Raw genomic sequence first — 14,645 nt, forward strand, 5'->3', positions numbered from 1 at the left:
CCATCAGTTCTTTAATTAAACACATCCTTTCTTGGGGAAGAGGAGAGTGAAGACGTGCTTAGAAGAGAATGCTTGAAAAGTAATAGAACCATGGGGTTGATGAGTGAGCAGGGACCTTGGTTATCTCATTTTACAGATGGGGAGGAGGAAGGGCTGGACAGAGCACGTGACATGCGTTCTGTTAAACAGAGTCAGTTTCCCCACCCCAGCGCCTCTTCCCTGCACGCGGCACCCGCACCGTGTTGTCAGAAAAATGAATTTATTTTGGTAAGCCCGAGAATTAGGAAAGCATGCTGAACCTGACGAAAAATGGGAGGGTTTTTGTGCTGTTCATTCACTCTGTAAAGTGTAATCTGTTTGTGTACTGATAACAGGCCTAATTACTGTGTAAACATTTTTATAGCCTGGTAGGAAAACCTCAAAACATCTGTACTGCACATTGATGGAGCCGTTCAGCCTCCAGCATGCCGCTGCTCATTCTTAAAACCAGTTGCTCTGTTATTTCATCTGGTCTATGGTAGATGATTCATTTGATGCACAGACACATAAAGACACACTCCGGATCCAGCGGGAAGTGACAAGTAATATTAGGAAACTTGCATCGTACTTACTACGTGTCATCCGCTCTCTGATTATGAGCATTTCCCCCAATTTACAGATGAAGAAATGAACAGACAACTCAGGGTCCCAGGTTTGCCAGTGATGGATGGGAACCACTACACTGTAGACTCCCCTCTAGAGATGTGAAACTCACTAGTTAAATCTCCACCTTCCCTTTTCTCCCAAAGAGAAGCAGACTTTCTGCCACAAAGATCAGGTGTGACTTTGTGAAATCACTTTAGTCAAATCACTTTTCTTTCGGCCAAACTCATGAACATAGAGCTGCCAAGAGTCCTCCGAGGGGATGGCGTTTTCAAGTCTGTTTGGTGAGTTGTCCCAATCCCTTTCCTTCCCGAGTCACTTGGCGGTAGCTAGTCCACACATATCATCTGCCCGCAGCTGAGGCTGTTGGGTTCTCTTTTCATTTGGAGACTTAACTCTCAAGTTAGTTGTACCAGCACTAACCAATCTGTGAGCCCCGGTATATCCAAGAACTGCTGGCTCCCAGCTTGGTTCCTATAGGGTGTTTACATGTGGGTTCCTACAGGCTCCTTTGGTGTTCACATAAACACCAGAGTTCTCAGCTTCTCACACCCAAGGAGGTAGAGGTGTCTTTCAAAAACCCAGAAGCACAGAATCCACGGAGCCTTCAAAGGGCAGCAGGCAACAGGGAGGAATCATATAATTGAAAAGGAGGGAAACAAATGCTGGTGGGTACTGTCAGTGGGTCCCCACGCAGAGACCTCAGGCTTCAGTCATTCATTCGGACGCAGGCTGACTCCGAATCTGCACCCTGGAAGGGACTGAGGCCAGGGAGGATGTGCCCTGGACTCTCCTGGCTGCCTGAGTTCCAGCCGCTGTCCGGAGGGTTCCGTGTGCTTGGAGATCCTTGCATGAGAGCTGTTGCTGAAGAAGTGAATTCTTTCCTCTGATTTGGAGTATTGTGGTTGTCATGAGAGAGAGAGAAAGAAATAGCGAGTCAGTGCTGCCAGGGAGCTTCCCCTGGGAGTGGCCACGTCCTGCAGGACCTCGGGGGCTACAGGGCCGTGATCTTAGACACAAAGGTAGATGCCAGAGTCAGGGACTGACTTGGGATGGTGACCCTTCATCAGGTAGAACTCCAGGGAGTGGGTGACCCTGCTGTGGTCTTGGGAAAGGTGATGCATATCTTTCTAGGGGGAGGTTGGCTGGCTCTGGGCTTCCCTTGTGGCTCAGCTGGTAAAGAATCCGCCTGCAAGGAGGGAGACCTGGGTTCGATCCCTGTGTTGAGAATATCCCCTTGATGAAGGGAAAGGCTACTCACTCCAGTACTCTGGCCTGGAGAATTCCATGATCTGTTTAGTCCATGGGGTCGCAAAGAGTTGGACATGACTGACTTTCACTTTTTCTTTGGCTGTCTCTGGATTTGAATTTTAGAACCTGAATTTGAGAGTTTAGTTCAGTGCTTCTCAGACTTTGCTGCATGTTAGAGTTCCCTGGGAAACCTTAAAAATGTCCCAGTGCCCCATCACATCCCAGGCCAATGAAATCTGAATCATCTCTGTGGGAGGGGGGGGCGGGAAGGAGAGAAATGGGACAGGGTTCTCTCCCCACCCCCGCCCCAGGTGATTCCACTGTACTGCCAACTTGTTCCTCTAAGGAGAGTGCCTGCCAATCGCCTGAGGATCTTGTTCAAGTGCAAATTCTGATGCCGGGTCTGGAGCAGGCTGAGAGCCTGCATTTTTAACCAGCTCCAGGTGCTGCCATGGGGTCGCAAAGAGTCGGACGCGACTGAGCGACTGAACTGAACTGAACTGAGATGCTGCCAGAGAGCAGGGCCCAGTTAGAAGAAATATGTTCCAGACTGGGCTTCTGGGATTATCGCTTTTTCATGAGAGTATGGCCTCCTTAGTTCATCTGAGGTAGGGTTGGAGAACAAGGGGCCCAGATCCTGCCTTTTCCACTTTGTATTCTTATAAAGAACAATAGAGCAATTGAATATTCATTAAAAGTTCATCTCTGAACATTGAAATGTTATTGCTCAGGTATTAGAGCCCAAAAGTTAGCATCATGATTACAAATCACTTGAGTTATTTTTGTCTTTCTGGATCCAGAGCGTTGTCCTGTCCCTGGTCAGCATTTATAGAGTCAGAATCAGAGGCTCTGACTGCTGGAAAGGAATTATTTTGTCTAAACCACTCAGTTATGGAGAGGGGGCTGCTAAGAGAGAGGTTTGTCCAGAGAAACAGATCATCAGGCCGGGGCTGCTGTGGATGCGAGACCAGGAGGAAGGACATGGGAGGATGACTCCTGGGGAGAAGACCCTCCCCACCCCCACCCCATGCTGCTCCTGGAGCAGGGGAATCACACGACATAGGCATCCAGAAAGATGGCTAGTTATAGTCATGTTCAAACACCTGTTTCACAGTCTAGAACCATTGCTGCCAATACCTGTGTTTTTCCATCAAAATGTCTCAAAATCCAGAAATATTACTGCCAATAATATCTGTGTTTCTCCATCCTCTCCCTGCGGCTTCAGGTAAGGATGCAGAAGCGCGACTAAGTGCTTTGCTTCTGTGGTTAGAGTTGACACGTTGACAGATGTTCAACAGCCTGGTCCCAGGAGGGATGCTGACGCAGGCTGCCCTACATCATGCAAAATAATTACATTTACCATTTCTACTCCAAATATTTTCCTCCTGTGGTCCAAACAAATAAAGAACATTCTCAACATATAGGTTTCTGGGTGTCGTGGTGGATTATGTTAAACCTGCTGTAAGAATAGTTCATAATTGATGTTCTTGGCATTTATCACCCAGCCATGACATGTTCAGCAGGTGATGACTAATAAATTATATTTTGTTGGATCCTTTTTTTTCCCCCAGTTTTTTCAACTCCAGACACCTGTTTCAGCATGTCAGCGTTGGCAGGGACATTTTCCTCCTTGTCACTTTTGTGCTTCAGAAACTAACTTGAGATGAAGACCAGTGGGTGTGAAACTCAAGGGCTGAGATGGACACTGCTTTCTCAGGGTGTGCATATTTTGCCCTAGAAGGTCAAGTCTTTAAACAGAGTGGGAGATGACTTAGGGGCACATGAAAGTTAGTAGAAAGATGAGGCAGTGTAATTATAGCTAATGGTTATGTAAGTCCTCCTTTTTGAGTACTTTGTGTGTGTTAACTCCTTCAGTTCTTTCAGTGAAGCTTTAATGAAGTAGATACTGCAACTGTCTCCATTTGTGTGCATGAGGACCCCAAACCACAGAGAGGTTAAGTACTTTATTGAAGGTCCCACAGATAACGAGTACTGAAGCTTGACTCATGACTCTAAGACTCACGTCCTCAAGTCACTAGGCTATACTACCTCTGTGACTTTGATTGCCCAAGACATGCCAGGGGCTGCGGAGGACTTCCACAGGACATTGTCACCCAGACCCCGAGTCCGCCATTCCCCTCCTGGAGTACCCCTTGACATTTGAGTGGAGGCTGCTCCCTCATACTGCTGGACTGGGTGCTGATGACATTGGCCCTCTCCTGTTTCCCCCATCTTTGCTTTTCTAGCTCTCTGTAGATGTGTCCATGATGGGCCCACCTCTGGGCAAACCCTAGTTCATAAACAAGAGAATTCAATATGTAGGTTTGGCATGTCTTGTGGGGCAACTGGGTATATGGAAGCATCAGATACTTGTGTCCTACTTGATTTTCAGACTTCTACTTTCCCATGACGGCCACGCACATACTCAGTTCTGGCTTTCATCTTCCCATTAAACTCAGGGGTGAGAACTCTGCCTTAATCTCTGCCTCATCCTTGCTGAACTGTTCATATTGGTTGATATTATCCCCCAACATGAGCTTCCAGTGGGAGTTCTGTGCAGACTGATGGGACACCCTGAGTTCTCCCTTTCTTCAGGCCTGCTCTCTGGCCTGGATCTCCTGGGTCCAGTCCTTGCCTAAGTTGTGCCAGGATTGCTCTGCCCTTGGCTGTGGGCCTGGGGGCCCTCATGTTTCATTCTCTTCAGCTCATACCCATTGCCTCGGTCATCAGTTTAGCCTGATTTTGTCTCTCCCTCTCTTTCTGCCTGTCTGGTGTTGCTGTCTGATTTTCATGTCCATTCCTTAGGGGTTGGCAAACTTTTTCTGTCAAGTATTTTGGGCTTTTCAGGTCCTAAGATACCTGTTGCAGTGACTCAGTTCTGTTGTAGCTGGAAAGTAACTATGGACAAGCGTAAATGATGCAAAGAACTGATTCATTGGGAAAGACCCTAATGCTGGGAAAGATTGAAGGCAGGAGGAGAAGGGGACAACAGAGGATGAGATGGTTGGATGGCATCAGCGACTCGGTGGACGTGAGTTTGAGCAAGCTCCAGGACTTGGTGATGGACAGGGAAGCCTGGTGTGCTGTAGTCCATGGGGTTGCAAAGAGTCAGACACGACTGAGTGACTGAACTGAACTGATCAGTAGGTGTGTTGTGATAACACTTTAATTACAAAAGCAGAGGGTGGGCTGGATTTTGGCCCAGGATTGTAGTTTTCTAACCCCTGCTACAGAATGCCTGCTGTCTGCCTCTTTCTAAGACTTTGCAGCCTGCAATGATTCTGTCTCTTCAGAGGTCCTTGGCATGGGTAGCCTAGAAGCCTGCACCATGATTTCTATTCTGAATTCCTTGTACGTGTTGACCTTCCTGATCTGTTGCTATATTCACTTTGCAACCTTGACCTTGAATAAAACCAATCATTCACTTTTTCAAGTTCTTGGTCAGCTAAATTGATTCCACTAAAAATGTAGGTTGTTCAACAACAGGTAGGTCTTAAATTCTTTCTGCAAATCCTTGTATTGAATTCTGGCTGGTTTCTTGACCAGAGATACAATGGCCGTGCCCCTGAGTCTCTCCTCCTCTCAGTGTCCTCCGCTCCTCTCCCCTCCTCTCCCACGAAGCCTTGCTTCCGGCTTCGAGAGACTGGGGCCTGTACCGCATTGCCTCTTCCCTTGACCTCAACATTCTCCATCATTTCTGCTCCAAAATTTCTCCTTTCTTCCCGTTTCAAAGGAAGCTGTATCCTTACTCTTTTATAAGGAAAACTTGACTGTGCCATGAGTCTCATGCATTTCTGTTTCTCCTTTGTCAGATCTCAAATTTTCCTTCCTTCATCTCATCATCGAAAGTCTCTCTAAAACTCTGCTTGACCCTGCCGCCTCCCTGGGCTGCCATCCTATTTCACTCCCGGTTCTTTAAAGGGAAGTTTCTGAAAAGAAGGCTCTGCCCCGTCACTCTCACTCTTTGACCTTATTCTTGTCTTTTCTATTAACCCTTGGCTGCTGGATGACCCTACTGTAGGGCCCCTATGACAGTAAGTCTTAAATACTTAATATACTGTAAACTTGCTTTTTGAAAGGTCACTGACATCCTCATTTAAAAATCTAATGATGTGGACTCACTTCTCATGCTTGGCAATATATGATACCATCAGTCACCCTTTCCTCAGGCGCCTCCCCACTGAGTGAACTCTCTTGGTTTTATTCTCACCTCTTAGCTTCTTATATGAGTCTGCTAGGGCTGCTGTAACAAAGCACCACAGGCTGAGTGGATTAAACGACAGAGATTTATTTTCTCATGGTTCTGGAGGCTGAAGTCCAGGATCAAAGTATCAGCAGGGTTGGTTTCAGGGGTTGAGGGAAGGATCTGCTTCGGGTCTCTTTCCTTGGTTTGCGGACAGCGCCTTCTCTCCATCTTCAGATGGTCTTCCCTTGTCTGTGTCTGTGACCAGTGTTCTCTTTCTTATAAGGATACCAGTCATATTGGATGAAGACCCACTCAGATGATCTCATTTTAACTTAATTACCACTTTAAAACCTATCTCCAGACCTGGTCACGTTCTAAGGTACACTCTGAGGTTAGGACTTCAAATATGAATTTTGGGGAAAAGCACCATTCAGCCGTAACACTTTTCTATCTCCATATTTCCCCTTGTATACGTGTATGGGCTCAGTCATTCAGTTGTGTACAACTCTTTTGCAACCCACCAGATGGATTGTAGCCCATCAGGTGGATTGCAGCCTACCAGACTCCTCTGTCCATGGAATCTTCCAGGAAGGAATACTGGAGTGGGTTGCCACTTCCTTCTCCAAGGGATCTTTCTGATCCAGGGATTGAACCCACACCTTTTGAGTCTCCTGCACTGCAGGCAGATTCTTTACCACTGAGCCACTTGGGAAGCCCTATGTGTTCCCTTTCTACCCCTCAAATGTAGCTGTTCCCAAACTTCATGCCTTGGCCCTTTTCTTTTTAAAAATTTATTTATTTTTAATTGGAGGATTGTTGCTTTAAAATATTGTGATGGTTTTTTCCCATACATCAGCATGAATCAGTCATAGGTATACATAGGTCCCCTGCCTCTTGAGCCTTGGCCCCTGTCTTCATGCTCTCTCTAGTTTCTCTCTTGGAACAATCTTCTTTCCCTCCACACTTTAGTTAGCTCTTGTAACATCACCTCTTATCAGACATGAGATGTAAATATTCTCATAGGCACTCCAAACTCAGCATGTCCCAAACACAATGGACCATTTCCTCCACAACACACAGCACATTCTCCTGCCTGGCCCTCAGCCCCGAGCCCCAAGGATGATCAGGATAAGATGCTGGTTGTCATCTCTGGTCCTCTGTCCCCACCCACCTGTGACTGATGGGTGTGTCACGGGCACCAACATTCCAACCCCACTGGCACTGCTGTTACTTTGGCCTGGACTTGAGCCTGTTCCTCCAGGTCCATCCACTGGAAACACGATGGGAGTCATGCCACTCAGGACTTCTAGAACCTTCCAACTGCATCCCACTGAGGTTGAAATTCCAGCTCCTTAGTGCCTTTCATTTGGTCTCCTTGGCTGTTGACCGCTGTCACTTTCATGATCCATGTGTGTCTCTGCGCCAGCTGCTTCTGCAGCCTAGAAGCCCCTTGACATTTCAAGGCAGTTAAATCTGACTTTCCCAGTGGAGTGTTCTTGATCCCCATGATGGATTTAATTTCTCCTTCCTCTATGTTTGTGTGGTTTTTATTATACAAATATGTTTGTTACCTCGACATTTACTCTAATGCTTATTGGCTTGGGCTAGATATATTTAGAAGTTCAGAGTCCTGGAAAAGTAAAAAATAAAGGGATTTTAGAGGGTATCTGCTTTCTTCCAAGGAGGATATAGACCCTCAACAAATTAACCTGCTGTTATGTCTCTGATGGAGAGGGTTGGTGGTGTGTGTGTGTGTAGATGCATGTGTGTGTGTGTATTTGTATGTTTCCTCCACTGTTTTTGGCACAGTGCTTTGCCTGTAAGACGTTAGGAGATGTTTCTTAATTTTAATTGGAGGTAAGTGCTGTGGGGATTTAGCTGTGCATTTGACCCTCTGTGGCCTTAAGATATGGATATTAATGTTGGAAGAACAGACCTATGTTGGTTGGCAAGATGATTCTCACTGCTAGTAACCTTTGTCTCCATCACTTGCTTGGTGATTATTTGCTGTCGTTGAAGATGGAGATGATGGGGGCTAGCAGAGGAGGAATGGAAATGAATTTTTAAAAAACCACTTCTTTCTGGTCCTTGAATTTCCCACAGAAGAGGCAGGAAAGAAAACAAAGGAAAATTAAGGTGCTTCTTAAAGGGACCTTTGAATCTGAACAGATAAATAAGGGAGGCATTATTGCACTGAAATCAAATAATTCACTGTAGGGTCCTCTTAAAAACGAACTCCCCTCCTGAATTTGAGTGAGGTTTCTAGATCATTGGGTAATTGACAGAGGGAGTTGAGGGCAGGGGAAACCATCCCCATGAACAGCAAGAGGAAGCCCAGTCAGAAATAATTGCACAGGTCAGATATTACAGTGCAGATCATTGGGAAATACGGTTTAACCTATGGTTGCTTAGTTGCTAAGTCATGTCTGACCCTTTTGCAATCACATAGACTGTAGCCTGCCAGGCTTCTCTGTCCATGAGATTTCCCAGGCAAGAATGCTGGAGTGGGTTGCCATTTCCTTCTCCAGTGCAGATCACTGGAAAATAGGGTTTGATCTATTGCACAAATATTTTTCTGAAAGGGTGTGGTGGTTTAACATTCTTCTTCCCACCTTTCCAATGGTGGTGGTGGTGGTTTAGTCAGTAAGTCAGGTCCGACTCTTGTGACCCCATGGACTGTAGCCTGCCAGGCTCCTCTGTCCATGGGATTCTCCAGGCAAGAAAGGGTGTGGTGGTTTAACATTCTTCTTTCCATCTTTCCAATGCATGCATGGATCTCTGCGTTTCACTGTTATCAAGAAAGTCTTTGGGGGACTTCCCCTGGTGGTCCAGTGGTTAAGCCCCTGCACTTCCAATGTAGGGGGCCCGAATTGGATTCCTATTCAGGGAACTAAGATCACACATGCTGCATGGTGTGACTGGAAAGAAAAACCTTTGGGTCCCTGCATTCACCAGGGCTGGTGGTCAGTGGTACCTCTTGGAAGGTCCTTGAATCCTTTCCCCTGGAGGAGCTGGAAGAAAGGCGCACACCCCTCGCCCCTTTCTTTCCTCTGGCTCAGAGCTCCTGGCTGTATCTGGGGGGCACTTCCTAGACCAGGACTGTTTGGGCATCAGGAGCTCTGTCCCCATCATTTGCTGTCCTGTCATCCTGTCCTGCCAGATGCTGCCTGCCATCGGTACCCTGGTGGAGTCAACCAGGCAGAGTGAGCAGAGTTGTGGGAACAGTCGTAGCACCAAACCACCCAGTTTAGATGCATTCAATCTTGGTTTAGAAACACTTGGGAGTAAATTCCCCTGTGGGATGATGAGCACTCAGACTCCCCAACCCCACGGGGCCCTCTGAAGGAGTAAATTCCTGCCATCTGGCCTTGACTGTCTTGTATTAAAATGTTGCTCTAAGTACAAAAGTAAAAAACGTGCTGTCAGGCTTTGGAGAACAAGTGAAGAGAAGACAATAAAATTTACTCTTAATCCTGTGGACCCAGAGATAACTCAAGGATCACAGCTTGAGGATAAAAGCTCTCAGAATTTGTGTTTGTACGTGGGGGTGTTTTATATGTATTTATGAAGTATTCCTCTATTTATTTGAAGGAGTCATGATGTGAATACTTTTGTATAAGCTGTTTTTTTTTTTTTTTAAACTGAATATGTTGTGGATGTCTCTCCAGGTTGTTATATGTTCCCACCTCATCATTTTTAATGAATGCATTCTATTCCACAAATGGCTATGCTATGTGTTGTTTTTGACACGTGCTATTTTTCTAAGGATAAATTCTTAGATGTGGAATGAACAGGTCAAGGATTTGGGAACCTTTATTAAAAAATTTTTTTTTCCCATTCCCACTTCTGATAATGGGATGGCTCATTCTGATGACTTATTTCTATATATTCTCACCATCCGCTATGGGCATTAACTCATTTTTGAAATTTGGTAGCCAGGTGGTTTTATATTATTGTTTTATTCTGGATTTCTGGAACCATAAGCAAACATGCACATTTTTTCATGTGCTTATTGGCTGTTTGATTTTTCCTTTTGTGAATTATGTATTAATATATCTATTTCTAAAAAATAATTTAGAACTATATTTAGAACTAATTTAGAACTATTAAGAACTATAATATGAAGAATAGCATATTCTTAGAATATGCTATTCATAGAATGTTTATTCTATGTTGCAAAAATTTCCAAGTTTGTTGTTTACCTTTTTATTTCTTTTATATTATTTTTAACTTACTGGGTTTTTGATGATGTTTTAATTAAATTTTTATCCTCCTCCTTTAAATATTTAAGTTTGAAAGTCATGCGTAGTGTATGTTTCCTCACAACTAAGACTGCATAAATATTTACTTCTAAATTTAACATTTTCCTTCTAAATTAAAAGAAAACCATTAATATAGCATATTACACAGAGCTAAAAGTTGAGTAGTATTCAATGGCTTCTGAGACCAAGTGGTACAGAAGTCCCTTGATGTCCTTGGGAGCTGCTCTATGTGGCAGGGGCCAAGGAGCTTGGGTACAGGAATTATGCCATCAGGTCCCATTGCTCCTCCAGTCCTTGTACAGACTGGCCCCTACATCCTTGTGGGCGCTGCATCCTACTTTTTAAAGGATGCAGTTGTCATTTGTTTCTTTGACTTACTTGTCCTTCCTGAATTTTCTAAACCTGAGGCATCTTTCATGAAGTTATATTTTTAAAAATTATATTGCAAAAACAAAAATTCCCCTGGAATGGGGATTTCTTGGTGTGCAGGTAAACTATGCATGGTTTTACCTGTAATCCAGTCTTCTGTCCCCTTAGGTTCAAAGTGCTGTCTGTCAAGGGGAACACAGCTAGTGGGTACAACCTGCGTTTGAAAGCAAAAATCACCACACCATAAAGGAGTGACTCATTGGAACCAGCCTTCTCCTTGTGGTCTGGGCAGGTGGCCCTTGGCAATGCTGGGAGAAGTCGGCTGAACGTTGCAGGCAAGAGTGGATCTTACGTGGCCGGAAATGGCTGCCTGTGGCAGGTGCCTTCTGTCATCTTTGGTTTGCTCCTCCCCTGTTTTGTCACCACTTTCCTGTGCGTCTTTCCTATTCCCTGGGGTCATCCGTATTTTTCTTTAAAGTCTGAGCTTGGCCATGGCATCCAAGGGCTTCCTTGGTGGCTTAGCAGTCAAGAATCTGCCTGCAATGCACGAAATGCAGGAGACGGGGGTTCGATCCCTGGGTCAGGAAGATATGCTGGAGGAGGGTATGGTATCCCACTCCAGTATTCTTGCCTGGAGAATCCCATGGACAGAGGAGCTTGGCAGGCTACAGTCTATAGGGGCACAATGAGTTGGACACGACTGAAGTGACTGAGCATGCACGCATGCATAGCATCAGAACCTTTACAGGTCAACTTACTGCTCTTTAAAATACACACACACACACACACACACACACACACACATGTATTTGGTTGGCCAAAATGTCCGTTCACTTTCTCTGTAACATCTTATGGAAAAACCCACACAAACTTTTGGCCAACCAAAAAAGACGTAAAGACCGCTGAGTGCCAAAGCATTGGTGCTTTCGAGCTGTGGGCCTGTAGAAGACTCTTGAGAATTCCTTGGACTGCAAGGAGATCAAGCCAGTCAGTCTGAAGGGAAATCAACTCTGAATACTCACTGGAAGGACTTATGCTGATGCTGAGGCTCCAGTACTTTGGTCATCGGATGTGAACAGCTGAGTCATTGGAAAAGTCCCTGATGCTGGGGAAGATTGCAGGCAGAAGGAGAAGCGGGCAACAGAGGGTAAGATGATTGGATGGCATCACTGATGCAATGGACGTGAACTTGGGCAAACTTTGGGAGATGGTGAGGGACAGAGAGGCCTGGAATGCTGCAGTCCGTGGGATCACAAAGAGTTGGACATGACTGGGCGACTGAACAACAGCATATATATTCCATGTTTTTTGATCCTTTCATAGTAGACTGTCTGCATTTTCCTCGTTGGCCACTTCTAAAATGTCACACTCTTCCCAATGTGTTTCAATTCCAATGTCATTAGATTTCCCAACCTCCATCCCAGTTGCTGATTGAGGTCTGGAGCTCTCCAAGGTCTTATCTAAGATGGCACCAGGGAGGTATCAGCATCATAGCCACTGAGGTCACATTCTTTTTGCTCTTTCCTCTCCCCCCTTGGACCTTCCTGACCCACTGATGTTAGTGAATAAGGTCATTGCTGTGGGTGATAGGATCCTGAGAACCAGGAGCAGATGTGTTCCATGCGCCAGGCTCTGCTCTAAGTATTTTCTGGAGAATCCCAGGCAGCACCCATCACTGCCCAATACCTTTGATTCCCACTTCATGGATGGCGAAAATTAAGACTCAGAAAGGTGGTGTTGGTAGGGCCTTACCACTAGAATGTGGCAGAGCCAGGACTGGGTCAGGGGTCTGTTTGGCTTGAATGCCTGTCAGCTATGCTGCCTCTATGTGTGTACTTAGAGGTTGAAGGCAAAGGCCTCCTCCCCGAGCAGGTCCTTAAGGTGGACATAGGGAAGAGCCACCAGCAGCAGTCAGAGGCTGATGACCTGAAGGGGCAGTAGGTGGGGCATGATGGGAAACTCTGGTAGGGCACTGAGGTGGGAGAGGGCTGGAAGATGTCCTTTTGGAGGTGTCAGCACTTCACCCTCCAGGTCTGAAAACCTCCCTACCCCTGGGCATCCTTGAAGCAGGAAGCCCAACAAAGCACATCCTCATTCAGAGTTGGACCATCTCCCTGGCCCTGGTGAGTAAGGTCATTTTAGGAGAGAGTGAGGAGAAGATGACTAAATTAGGTTGGCTTTTGTACCTCTTTGGCTGGGAGTGCAGTGTGGGAAGTGATCCAGTGTTGCTTTTCCTGGCTGACTGGAGGACAGAAGAAGACAGCAAACAGTGGGGGACCTTGTGCTCGGGTTTGTTTGCCTCTTGGTGCCCTTCCCTGCCTGCCACTCCTGATCCATCAGCTTCCCTCTGATGCCTGCAGCCAAGGGCTCTTGAAGGTGGCTTCCTTTCCTCCATCATGGTCACTTCCCTGCATTCCAGGAGTCCCCATTTCTTAACTGATGTTAATGCTTCCCTCTACCCTGTTTTTGGTACCACCTTGTATACCTGATAGGTTTGTGTTTCCAACCCACGTGACCTTGGCTGGGACCCTTTGTTAAAGGAGAAATTCCTGAATTTCTTGGACCTTTTGAGTCTCACACTGGTCTCCAGTGTATTTCTATTTTAAAAAATAATTTATTTAATGTATTTATTTTTGACTGTGCTGGGTCTTCATTGCTGTGCACGGTCTTTCTCCAGTTGCGGCGAGCAGGGGCTACTCTCTAGTTACAGTGCACGGGCTCCTAAATGAGGGGGCTTCTCTTGCTGTAGAGCATGGGCTCTAGAGCGTGGGCTTAGTTTCCCCACAGCATGTGGAATCTTCCCAGACCAGGGATCAAACCTGTGTCCCCTGTATTGGCAGGCATATTCTTAACCATTGGACCATGAGGTAGTAAGTCCTCCAGTGTATTTCTTTGTAGACAGACTAATATGTACATCTCACAGAACAGAGGTCCTCTCTCATATTATGACATCAGAAAGGCAAATACACATTTCTAGAATAAATGAATGCCTTCATTGTTGTTCCTTGTCTGTCCCAGGATGAGTTCTGAACATTCTCTCACAGGATCCAGTCCTTAGGTCGCTGTCTTAGGAGGCAGCTGGGGAGGTTGTCTTAAGGTGTGACCTCTGGAGCCAGGCCACTTGGGTTTGAGTTCCTGCTCTACCACTGATGCACTCTGCACTCTTTGGAGCAGTTGTAAATTTTATAACTGCATTTTCCTCATCTGTAAAATGGGGATAATATTAATCCTGCCTAGCAAAGTGTAACTGAGACGTTACTTAACATTGCTTAATTAGAATTGCCTATCACACAGTAAGCACTCTAAAAATAGTCACTCTGTTTATGCCTGACCTATTCTCAGAAATTTTCCTTTGGTATGTTCAGGACAGATGGGCATGGTCCCCAGAGAAACTTCTAGCATCCTTATGGCTACATGAGAATTCTCATTCCTGAGTTTTTCTTTTCTGCCTCTAATGGCCCCAGGGGTGTGTTTCATCCTAGGTCCACAGTGAAAGGATAGTAACTCCAGGGGAATAATTTTATTTCCTCTCTGTCACATTGGTTCTCTGGAGGACAAGCTTCTCCATATCATTCATTCATTTGTCCATTCATATATGCACTCATCCAACAGACATTTTGAGTACTCCTTCTATGGCTGATGCTGGGCTCAATGCTGGGGCAACATTGTGTTTGAAGAGCTCAGTGTCTGGTTGTACTTCCTGGATTTTTTTAAATATAATTTTTTTGAAAGTTGATAGGTTGTGTTTTCATTTTCATTCAGTTCAGGAAATTTTCTTTTTCTTTTTTTTGGCTGTGTGCCATGATGGATCTTAGTTCCCCAACCAAGGATTGAACCCATACCCCCTGTAGTGGAAGTGTAGAATCCCAGTCGCTGAACTGCCAGGGAACACCCTATTTTATGGATTTTTGTTGTTGTTGATGCTGTCTGGTTTT

At 45.6% G+C, this 14,645-nt stretch overlaps 1 protein-coding gene across 4 annotated transcripts in view; it reads left to right on the forward strand.

Moving 5' to 3' along the window:
* The window catches only part of CALN1 (calneuron 1), a 491,831-nt gene that overhangs the window by 90,279 nt on the left and 386,907 nt on the right, over nt 1–14,645 (forward strand). The window contains exon 1 of one of the 4 annotated variants that reach the window (XM_043914901.1): nt 12,829–12,833. The exons of the other annotated variants lie outside the window; for them this stretch is intronic. The gene's annotated coding sequence lies outside the window, so the exon portion shown is untranslated. Of the gene's footprint in view, nt 1–12,828; nt 12,834–14,645 lie in introns of those variants that run through there. 4 annotated transcript variants of the gene reach the window in all.

Source organism: Cervus elaphus, chromosome 10 (genome assembly GCF_910594005.1).
Source record: "Cervus elaphus chromosome 10, mCerEla1.1, whole genome shotgun sequence".
In the NCBI taxonomy this organism is placed as follows: Eukaryota; Metazoa; Chordata; class Mammalia; order Artiodactyla; family Cervidae; genus Cervus; species Cervus elaphus.